This window comes from Gorilla gorilla, chromosome 4 (assembly GCF_029281585.2).
Source record: "Gorilla gorilla gorilla isolate KB3781 chromosome 4, NHGRI_mGorGor1-v2.1_pri, whole genome shotgun sequence".
NCBI classification, from domain to species: Eukaryota; Metazoa; Chordata; class Mammalia; order Primates; family Hominidae; genus Gorilla; species Gorilla gorilla.
This window is the reverse complement of record NC_073228.2, coordinates 104,792,620-104,804,750: the sequence shown is the minus strand read 5'-3', so window position 1 is coordinate 104,804,750 and position 12,131 is coordinate 104,792,620. Positions and strand designations below refer to the sequence as shown.

General features: G+C 40.9%; 1 long non-coding RNA gene across 1 annotated transcript in view; it reads left to right on the top strand.

Moving 5' to 3' along the window:
• Positions 1 to 12,131, top strand: part of LOC129533628 (uncharacterized) — a 90,349-nt gene that overhangs the window by 45,859 nt on the left and 32,359 nt on the right. The window lies entirely within an intron of this gene.

Here is a 12,131-nt window from a genome sequence, read left to right as displayed (position 1 = left end):
GGCTGAGGCACAAGAATCGCTTGAACCGGGAGAGGTTCCTTTGAGCCAAGATCATGCCACTGCATTCCAGTCCAAGACTGTCTCAAAAATCAAATAAAAAAAGAATGAACGAAAGAAAGAAGAAAAGCAATATAATCACAGTAAATGAATGACACATTTTTGAGAAACTAGTATTTGATAAAGTAGATGACAGAAGAGCCTACATTCTCTAAATCCTGCCATAATTTGAATAAATTGTCAAAAATTCCAATATTAAAAGTATTAGGGAAATAAGTTTAAATTAAACTTGTTTTTATTAAAATTGTACCCACTTTATTTATTATATTATCTTCCTGTTATACTTGTAAATTTTATTCATCACTTAAGAACTCAATGTTTTCAAATTGCTTTGTTCAAAAATCACCATACAAAAATATCTTTGCATTATAGGTAAGTATATTCACATTTACTTTCAATGATGTTGAATTAATTTTTAAGTTGTCATCTTATTTTCATTTATTTGGTTTGTCAAAGAAAGACAAAATGATTAAAAGAACAAGTAAAGCTTTCTATAAATTATATTTGTATTAAAATCAATTCAAAGGAATTTAGTCATGCAGGTGTTCTTTCAAACTCATCAGAGAAAGTAAAGGAAAATGTAGATTATATAAATCGAGAAAAATATTGTTTCTAATGAAAAGATTTGTTAAAATTAAGAAAAATCTTGACATTTATCAAACAGCACATTTACATATAAACTGAATATTTAAACGAATTTATTTTAATTTAGTCAGAATAGCACCTATGCCTTGATTAGTTTCTAACTAAAATAAAATTATTTTTCTAAAACTACTCTGATTTCTATGAAATTCAGTGCATATTCATTTCAATTGTTATATCCAAGATGAATGTGATTTTACTTTCTAGCAACACAAGCCATTTGTGGACACATTTACAAAACTCTGTTTACTTACTAAAGTACATTTTTCTGCTTGCATGTTTAGTTTATTTATTACCTGTCATAATGATATCTTGGAACTCATGAAAATCACACATCTGTTTTGTATTTTTATTGTTATTTACTGCATCTCCTAAATGTTAGAAGATTGAGTAAAATATGTAGAACAAACAAAAATAATTAATTTTTATAGAAACCAAGATATCAAAATAAGGCATAATTTTAATTCTCATGTCATTATAATAACTACTACCCTTCTGCTGGTCACAATTTATTTACTGCTGTTACTTGTTGGAGATATTTTATATATATTCCACAATTTTATCCTTATAATAATATGGCATAATAAGCATTTTCTAGATTGTAAGTTAAGGAAATTGAGGTTCAACAAGTTCAAATGGGAAGTGTGTAGTAAATCAAGAAGGTAATTCTAGGTTTTTCTGACTCTGTACACATACACAGGCCCATATACATACACACACATACCAGCACAAGCATTATTTGTATCATATATACAATCTATGTCAATTAGCATTCAGCTCAAGAAACAGAAATTACTTCAGGTGTTTCAACAAGAGATAATTTAGTAAGAATAATTAAGTCTTACAAAATCACTGGACATGCTGGAGAAATAAATGACATTTAGATTTAATGTCAATGCTCTTGCAAACTAGCATGAGAAAATTGCTGCTGCTTTCATCATTATTACTACAAGCATCACAACCACCACACAGTCATAGAGCTGGTGACTAGACTCTGGAAATGGAAACTAGCCACTGTCAATGGTCATACCTGACTTTGCTTGTCAGCTTACACTTCCAGCTCTAAAAGAATAAATCTCAGTGGCAGAAACTAAGTGACAATCAGAACATACAAAATAATTTGGGAAATACAGTATTTAGCCTTGTACACTAGCTGATATCTAGGAGAAGACAGAAGTAGATGAGGATGCTGAATGATAATGGTCCTTATTAAGCACAACACATTACATTTCTTCTTAGGTGACTTTCACAGTCCAAGAGGAAAGTGAACACAGGTGTAGCATGAATTCTGGTACCTATTGGGTGTTCAATTTATTTTGTTGAAAAAAAATACATTAAAATTTAACATTTGTACTGTGTGACATAAAGAGAGTTTGAGACTGACACATACACTGTGTTGCTTTCCAATTTTTTTAATATTGCATGCTAAAATATGGAAGAAGATAGTCTTAGCATATGCCAACAAAGAATTAGAAAGACATCCAATTCTTCAGTGCGCTTCAGGTATTTAAATACTATAACTTGTTTATTTTTGAGAAAAAAGTTGAGGTTCAATTAGTCAAAGATAGTTTTAAATGGGAAAATCAATCGCAAGTAGAACTGCAATCAATAGTATATCAGTCAAAGTATTGTTCATCTACCACAGCCAGCAGATTTAGACAGTCACCCACAGTCTTGATTAAATATAATTGGAAAAAAGCAGTGTATTCAAACTTTAAATAATTCAGAGTGAAGACTATAACAGAAGAAATGAAACTAGAAGTAAAAAAGGTGAATAATGAGTCTTAAATTATACATAATTAATTTTAAGTTGCTGACAATCTCCTTTATGTCCCCAAACTCCTCTCATTCAGTTGCTCCTTCTTTTCTCTCCATCTCAGCCATGCCACTCCACTGCTCTGCCACTCTTCTGCTCTTCTGTTCCTCTCTTTATGGAGCTTGGGGTTTATATGGGTACAAGATAGAGTTGTGGAGGGCCAAGGTGGTCTTGGAAAAGACAACAGTTGGGCGCAAAACAGGAATGCCTCTTCCCAGTTAGGGCTGGGGTTTTCCAGGCTTGAGGGTGGGCCTTTGCCAGGGAACTACCCTCTTCTACCCTGTATTTTCCTGCCTCTTGTCTGTATTATTATTAGATCAGTTGTGTGTGTGTGTTTGTGAATAGTTCTAAAATGTTCAAGAGTTGTTTAACCGAGTACCTGCTTAGAAAATGGCCAATGTGAATAATTCTTCAATTTAAGATGTTCTCTATCCTGTATTCTATTACCACTGAAGCACTTAACCAAAGATATTTGCAGAAGAATTATGAATATTTTACATATAAAGACATATTTTATGTACAAAAGGATACAGTTAAATTTCTCATTGCATTTTCAACTTGCCCAAAAGACATAAGATTCTAATGAGAAAAAAATCTGTTGATAAAAAAGGAGATTGTCTCTACACTGACAAAACCTGAACCTCTCAAAATTACCCTAAATCCAGGAGACCATTTAACTTGCCTGTACAAAATGGCTGAGTTCTGATGGTTTAAAACTAAACATTTAAAAATGAACAACTTCTCCCTTTAGGTTGTTTTCAATTTCAGTTGGATAACTTAGCATAAATCACCATCTCTCTCATACTGTTTCATCATACCCTCAACCAAAACATGAAATTATTTCTCAAACCTTGATACAAATACAGAACATACAAACACACACAGACACACAAATCTGATCTAATAATGATACAGACAAGAGGCAGGGAAATACTGGGTAGAAGAGGGTGGTTACCTGGCAAAGGCCCACCCTCAAGCCTGGAAACCCACAGCCCTAAATGGGAACAGGCATTTCTGTTTTTGCACCCAAATGTTGTCTTTTCCAAGAACACTATGGCCCTCCACGCCCCTATCTTGGGCCCATATAAAACCCAAGCTCCAAAAACAGAGGAACAAAGAGCAGAAGAGTGGCAGAGCAGCAGAGTGGCATGGCTGAGAAGGAGAGAAAAGAAGGAGCATCTGAACAAGGAGTTTGGCTGGGGACAGAAATAGAGAAGATTGGCTGTGGGATGACCGTACTTCAGGTAAAGATCATCTTCCCACTCCATTCCCTTTCCAGCGCCCCATCCATCCTGCTGAAAGCCACCCCCATCACTCAATAAAATCCCCTTATTCACCAACCTTCAAGTCCAAGTGACCTGATTCTTCCTGGATGCTGGACAAGGACCCGGGTACCAAGAGGGCAGGGTGTTAAAGGCTGTCACTTGGCTCTCCACTGAGCTGGTTTAACACTTAGCTGTCCAGTGAACTGGTTTAAAAATTAGCCATCCACTGATCTGGTTTAACACTTAGCTGTCAGCTAAAAAAGCATTAATAGTAACACACTCCTAGATGCTATTGTGGGGCCAGAGCTCAAACTCTCACCCCAGCTCCTGCATCTGCCCATCTGCATGTCCCTCTCCTGTAAGGGGTTTGAACATGTTACAGCCCAGCAAGCAAGCCACACCCCTGTTAAAAGTCCCACAAGGGGTTTAGGGAACTCTCCCATTTCAGTAACACTAGTGCGATGGCTAAATGAGTTGCTTCACCTTGTTTATTCCTAGTGAAATAATCCTAGTGATTACCATTCTATCTACGTTAATATCAGTTTAATACCATATACTAAATTGTTTGCTTATGAATTAAAGTAAAGCTAATGAGTGTGTAGTTTCTGAAACATACCTAAAACTGATACATAAAAGTAAAGAGATTTTTCTCATCTATCTTTTGTCAGTTCTCAAACTTCATGATATCTCAGATACCATTTGGAATGACTTATGGAAGTGATAGATTCACTGTGACTAATTTACCCTCCCATAGGAAAAATAAAACAAAATGAACAGAAGATAAAAATCCATGTTACAGACATTCTACATGAGATGTCACAATGCTGTAGTTCCTGGGACAAGGGAAATCATGGACAAAAGCTCATTTAACCCCAGCTTTCTGCTTGGAGGCACTTCAAGACCATCATACAAGGAGAATGATCCCAAGTAAAGCAAGTGAGTTTTATTGAATTAAATAGATATCAGAATTTGAAGAGGATGAAATAGCTAGAAATTGAATAGCTGAGAATGAGGTGGTTTTTCATACACAAAACTTCAGGAATCTTTATATGGACATAATTAGGTGATACAGAAAACTATGTTTGAAGGCATTACAGAAATTTTACAATGTCAGGAAAAGAACAACTGAGAATAAATGAGCCAAAGTTTTGGGAATGTATACAGAGCTGGGTGACCTTCACATTCAAACAAAGCAGAGTGAAGAATCTTTCTCAAACTCCTCAGTCATTAAAAAGAGACCTAGATTGTCATTCAGGTGAGACTTTAGTAATAGTAAAGTAGAGTTAAAAACTAAAAACCACTCTAAAACTCCTCTACCAAAGTTGAAAATAAGTCACAAAAGGATCAAGCTGGGTAAACTGAAGGTTAGCTGATTGCTGGAAAAAATATGGACATTCTTTGGGATAGGGAGGATAATAAAATCTGTTACACACACCAAAAATAGAAAAAACAAAATGCTCAATATTCAATAAAAAATCAATAGTAATAAAAGAAGGAAAGTATGACCCTAAAGCAAGAGAAAATCAGTAAATAGAAACAGAGTCCATATTATAGAAACAAACCTTAAAAAGCTATTATAAATATACTTTATTCACTCAACATGTTGAATATAACATTAACACAAGGAGATAAAATAGACCACATCAAAAAAGCCAAGTAGAACTTCCCAAGATAAAAACATATATGAAATTCAATATTCATTGGATGAGATTTAGAACATACTATATACACTAGAGAAAAAAGAACAGTGAATTTACACATATAGAATGAAGAGATAAAAATTACAGCAAAGGCTGGACATGGTGGCTCACGCCTGTAATCCCAGCACTTTGGGAGACTGAGGAGGGCAGATCATGAGGTCAGGAGATTGAGAACATCCTGGCTAACACGGTGAAACCCCGTCTCTACTAAAAAACACAAAAATAGCCTGGCGTGGTGGCGGGCGCCTGTAGTCCCAGCTACTGGGGAGGCTGAGGCAGGAGAATGGCGTGAACCCGGGAGGCAGAGCTTGCAGTGAGCTGAGATGGCACCACTGCACTCCAGCCTGGGCAGCAGAGCAAGACTCTGTCTCAAAAAAAAAAAAAAAAAATTGCAGCAAAAACAACCTCAGTGATCTCTGGAAAAATGTTAAGTGGACTAACAGGCACATAACAGGAGTGCCAAGAAAATCAACACAACAGAAAACTATTTGAAGAAATAAAGAATAAAGCTTTCAAAATCCGAAGGAAAATTACAGTGTCACAGATTCAAAATCTCAATGAATTCAAGACCAATAAACACAGAGAATATCACCTCAAGAGACAAGACATCACACATAAGTTGTTAAAACCCTGTGATAAAGATAATTTGTTATAACCTTGAGAGAAAATGATACATCACAAAGAAAGAAAGATAAGAATTTTGCCAGACTACTTATCATTAATTATCCTTGCCAGCAGTGAAAAAGCATCCGTAAGGTTAAAAATAAACCTATTAATGATAGATTCTAGATAGAGTGATAGTTGTTTTCCAGATGAAGTAAATGAAGACTTTATCGCACAATGCAAAGCCTGAGAAAATTAATATACTGTGAGCAAACCTGAACTATAAAAATGTAAAATAAAAAAAATGGGGGCTGAAGGAAAATAATAAAAGATGAAAACTTGGATCAGCACAAAGGAATAAAAAGCCCAAAGAATAGTAACTGTCAGGCCTCTGAGCCCAAGCCAAGCCATTGCATCCCCTGTGACTTGCACGTATACGCCCAGATGGCCTGAAGTAACTGAAGAATCACAAAAGAAGTGAAAAGGCCCTGCCCCACCTTAACTGATGACATTCCACCATTGTGATTTGTTCCTGCCCTACCTTAACTGAGTGATTAACTCTGTGAATTTCCTTCTCCTGGCTCAGAAGCTCCCCCACTGAGCACCTTGTGACCCCCGCCCCTGCCCACCAGAGAACAACCCCCTTTGACTGTAATTTTCCATTACCTTCCCAAATCCTATAAAATGGCCCCACCCCATCTCCCTTCACTGACTCTCTTCAGACTCAGCCCACCTGCACCCAGGTGAAATAAACAGCTTTATTGCTCACACAAAGCCTGTTTGGTGGTCTCTTCACACGGATGCGCATGAAATTTGGTGCCGTGACTCGGATCAGGGGATCTCCCTTGGGAGATCAATCCCCTGTCCTCCTGCTCTTTGCTCCGTGAGAAAGATCCACCTATGACCTCAGGTCCTCAGACCGACCAGCCCAAGAAACATCTCACCAATTTCAAATCTGGTAAGCGGCCTCTTTTTACTCTCTTCTCCAACTTCCCTCACTATCCCTCAACCTGTTTCTCCTTTCAATCTTGGCGCCACACTTCAATCTCTCCCTTCTCTTAATTTCAATTCCTTTCATTTTCTGGTAGAGATAAAGGAGACACGTTTTATCCGTGGATCCAAAACTCCGGCGCCAGTCACGGACTGGGAAGGCAGCCTTCCCTTTGTGTTTAATCATTGCAGGGACACCTCTCTGATTATTCATCCACGTTTCAAAGGTGTCAGACCACGCAGGGACGCCTGCCTTGGTCCTTCACCCTTAGTGGCAAGTCCCACTTTTCTGGGGGAGGGGCAAGTACCCCAACCCCTTCCCCCCATGTCTCTACCCCTTCTCTGCTTTTCTGGGGGAGGGGCAAGTACCCCTCAACCCCTTCTCCTTCACCCTTAGCGGCAAGTCCCGCTTTTCTCGGGGAGGGGCAAGTACCCCAACCCCTTCTCTCCGTGTCTCTATCCCTTCTCTGCTTTTCTGGGGGAGGGGCAGGTACCCCAACCCCTTCTCTCTGTGTCTCTACCCCTTCTCTGCTTTTCTGGGGGAGGGGCAAGTACCCCAACCCCTTCTCTCCGTGTCTTTACCCCTTCTCTGCTTTTCTTGGGGAGGGGCAAGTACCCCTCAACCCCTTCTCCTTCACCCTTAGCGGCAAGTCCTGCTTTTCTGGGGGAGGGGCAATTACCCCTCAACCCCTTCTCCTTCACCCTTTGCGGCAAGTCCCGCTTTTCTGGGGGAGGGGCAAGTACCCCTCAACCCCTTCTCCTTCACCGTTAGCAGCAAGTCCTGCTTTTCTAGGGGTCAAGAACCCCCAATCCGTTATTTCCACACCCCGACCTCTTACCTCTGTGCCCCAATCCCTTATTTCTGTGCCCCAACCCTTTCTCTGCTTTTCTGGAAGGCAACAAACCCCCACTCCTTCTCCATGTCTCTACTCTTTTCTCTGGGCTTGCCTCCTTCACTATGGGAAAGCTTCCACCTTCCATTCCTCCTTCTTCTCCCTTAGCCTGTATTCTTAAGAACTTCAAACCTCTTCAACTCTCACCTGACCTAAAATCTAAGCGTCTTTTTTTCTTCTGCAATGCCGCTTGACCCCAGTACAAACTGGACAGTAGTTCCAAATAGCCGGAAAATGGCACTTTCAATTTTTCCATCCTGCAAGATCTAAATAATTCTTGTCATAAAATGGGCAAATGGTCTGAGGTGCCTGACGTCCAGGCATTCTTTTACACATCAGTCCCTTCCTAGTCTCTGTGCCCAGTGCAACTCATCCCAAATCTTCCTCCTTTCCCTCCCACCTGTCCCCTCAGTCCCAACCCCAAGCGTCACTGAGTCTTTCTAATCTTCCTTTTCTACAGACCCATCTGACCTCTCCCCTCCTCGCCAGGCCAAGCTAGGTCCCAATTCTTCCTCAGCCTCTGCTCCTCCACCCTGTAATCTTTTTATCACCTCCCCTCCTCACACCTGGTCTGGCTTACAGTTTCGTTCAGTGACTAGCCCTTCCCCACCTGCCCAGCAATTTATTCTTAAAAAGGTGGCTGGAGCTAAAGGCATAGTCAAGGTTAATGCTCCTTTTTCTTTATCCCAAATCAGAGAGCGTTTAGGCTCTTTTTCATCAAATATAAAAATCCAGCCCAGTTCATGGCTCATTTGGCAGCAACCCTGAGATGCTTTACAGCCCTAGACCCTAAAAGGTCAAAAGGCCATCTTATTCTTAATATACATTTTATTACCCAATCTGCTCCCAACATTAAATAAAACTCCAAAAATTGGAATCTGGCCCTCAAACCCCACAACAGGACTTAATTAACCTCACCTTCAAGGTGTGCAATAACAGAAAAAAGTTGCAATTCCTTGCCTACACTGTGAGACAAACCTCAGCCACATCTCCAGCACACAAGAACTTCCAAACGCCTGAACCGCAGCAGCCAGGCATTCCTCCAGAACCTCCTCCCCCAGGAGCTTGCTACACATGCCGGAAATCTGCCATTGGGCCAAGGAATGCCCACAGCCTGGTATTCCTTCTAAGCTGCGTCCCATCTGTATGGGACCCCACCGAAAATCGGACTGTTCAACTCACCTGGCAGCCACTCCCAGAGCCCCTGGAACTCTGGCCCAAGGCTCTCTGACTGACTCCTTCCCAGATCTTCTCAGCTTAGCGGCTGGAGACTGACATTGCCCAATCACCTCGGAAGCCCCCTAACCCATCACGGACACCGAGATTTGGGTAACTCTCACGGTGGAAGGTAAGCCCGTCCCCTTCTTAATACAGAGGCTACCCATTCCACATTACCTTCTTTTCAAGGGCCTGTTTCCTTTGTCTCCATAACTGTTGTGGGTATTGATGGCCAGGCTTCTAAACCTCGTAAAACTCCCCAACTCTGGTGCCAACTTAGACAGTACTCTTTTAAGCACTCCTTTTTAGTTATCCCCACTTGCCCAGTTCCCTTATTAGGCTGAGACACTTTAACTAAATTATCTGCTTCCCTGTCTATTCCTGGACTACAGCTATATCTCGTTGCCGCCCTTCTTCCCAATCCAAAGCCTACTTTGCGTCCTCCTCTTGTATCCCCCCACCTTAACACAGAAGTATAAGATACCTCTACTCCCTCCTTGGCGACCGATCATGCACCCGTTACCATCTCATTAAAACCTAATCACCCTTACCCCTCTCAATGTCAAGATCCCATCCCACAGCACGCTTTAAAAGGATTAAAGCCTGTTATCACTCGCCTGCTATAGCATGGCCTTTTAAAGCCTATAAACGCTCCTTACCATTCCCCCATTTTACCTGTCCTAAAACCAGACAAGGCTTACAAGTTAGTTCAGAATCTGTGCCTTATCAACCAAATTGTTTTGCCTATCCACCCCATGGTGCCAAACCCATATACTCTCCTATCCTCAATAACTCCCTCTACTACCCATTATTCTGTTCTGCATCTCAAACATGTTTTCTTTACTATTCCTTTGCACCCTTCATCCCAGCCTCTCTTTGCTTTCACTTAGACTGACCCTGACACCCATTAGGCTCAGCAAATTACCTGGGCTGTACTGCCACAGGGCTTCACAGACAGCCCCCATTACTTCAGTCAAGCCCAAATTTCATCCTCATCTGTTACCTATCTCAGCATAATTCTCATAAAAACACACGTGCTCTCCCTGCTGATCGTGTCCGATTAATCTCCCAAACCTCAATCCCTTACAAAACAACAACTCCTTTCCTTCCTAGGCATGGTTAGTGCGGTCAGAATTCTTACACAAGAGCCAGCACCGCACCCTGCAGCCTTTCTGTCCAAACAACTTGACCTTACTGTTTTAGCCTAGCTCTCATGTCTGCATGCAGCGGCTGCCACTGCTTTAATACTTTTAGAGGCCCTCAAAATCACAAACTATGCTCAACTCACTCTCTACATTTCTCATAACTTCCAAAATCTATTTTCTTCCTCATACCTGACGCATATACTTTCTGCTCCCTGGCTCCTTCAGCTGTACTTACTCTTTGTTAAGTCCCACAATTACCATTGTTCCTGGCCCGGACTTCAATCCAGCCTCCCACATTATTCCAGATACCACACCTGATCCTCATGACTGCATCTGTCTGATCCACCTGATGTTCATCCCATTTCCCCACATTTCCTTCTTCCCTGTTTCTCACCCTGATCACACTTGATTTATTGATGGCAGTTCCATCAGGCCTAATCACCACACACCAGCAAAGGCAGGCTATGCTATAGTACAAGCCACTAGCCCTCTTCTTAGAACCTTTCATTTCCTTTCCATCATAGAAATCTATCCTCAAGGAAATAACTTCTCAGTGTTCCATCTGCTATTCTGTCTGCTATTCTGCTACTCCTCAAGGATTATTCAGGCCCCCTCCCTTCCCTACACATCAAGCTCGAGGATTTGCCCCTGCCCAGGACTGGCAAATTAGCTTTACTCAACATGCCCTGAGTCAGATAACTAAAATACCTCTTAGTCTAAGTAGACACTTTCACTAGATAGGTAGAGGCCTTTCCTACAGGGTCTGAGAAGGCTACCGCAGTCATTTCTTCCCTTCTGTCAGACATAATTCCTCAGTTTAGCCTTCCCACCTCTATACAGTCTGATAACAGACCAGCCTTTATTAGTCAAATCAGCCAAGCATTTTTTCAGGCTCTTAGTATTCAGTGACAGACTAATGGTCTATTAAAAACACACCTCACCAAGCTCAGCCACCAACTTAAAAAGGACTGGACAATACTTTTACCACTTTCCCTTCTCAGAAGTCAGACCTGTCCTCAGAATGCTACAAGGTACAGCCCATTTAAGCTCCTGTATAGATGCTCATTTTTATTAGGCCCCAGTCTCATTCCAGACACCAGACCAACTTAGACTGTGCCCCCAAATAACTTGTCATCCCTACTATCTTCTGTCTAGTCATACTCCTATTCACCGTTCTCAACTACTCATACTTGCCCTGCTCTTGTTTACACTGCCGGTTTACACTGTTTTTCCAAGCCATCACAGCTGATATCTCCTCGTGCTATCCCCAAACTGCCACTGTTAACTCTTGAAGTAAATAAACAATCTTTGCTGGCAGGACTATGATGAACCTCCGTAGGCACTCTCTAATTAGATGTCCTAGGTCCTCCCAATTCTTAGTCCTTTTATACCTGTTTTTCTCCTTCTCTTACTCCATTTAGTTTTTCAATTCATACAAAACCGTATCCAGGCCATCATCAATCATTCTATACAACAAATGTTTCTTCTAACAACCCCACAATATCACCCCTTACCACAAAATCTTCCTTCAGCTTAATCTCTCCCACTCTAGGTTCCCACATCACCCCTAATCCCGCTTGAAGCAGCCCTGAGAAACATCGCCCATTCTCTCTCCATACCACCCCCCAAAAATTTTCGCCGACCCAACGCTTCAACACTATTTTGTTTTATTTTTCTTATTAATATAAGAAGGCAGGAATGTCAGGCCTCTGAGCCCAAGCCAAGCCATTGCATCCCCTGTGACTTGCACATATATGCCCAGATGGCCTGAAGTAACTGAAGAATCACAAAAGAAGTGAAAA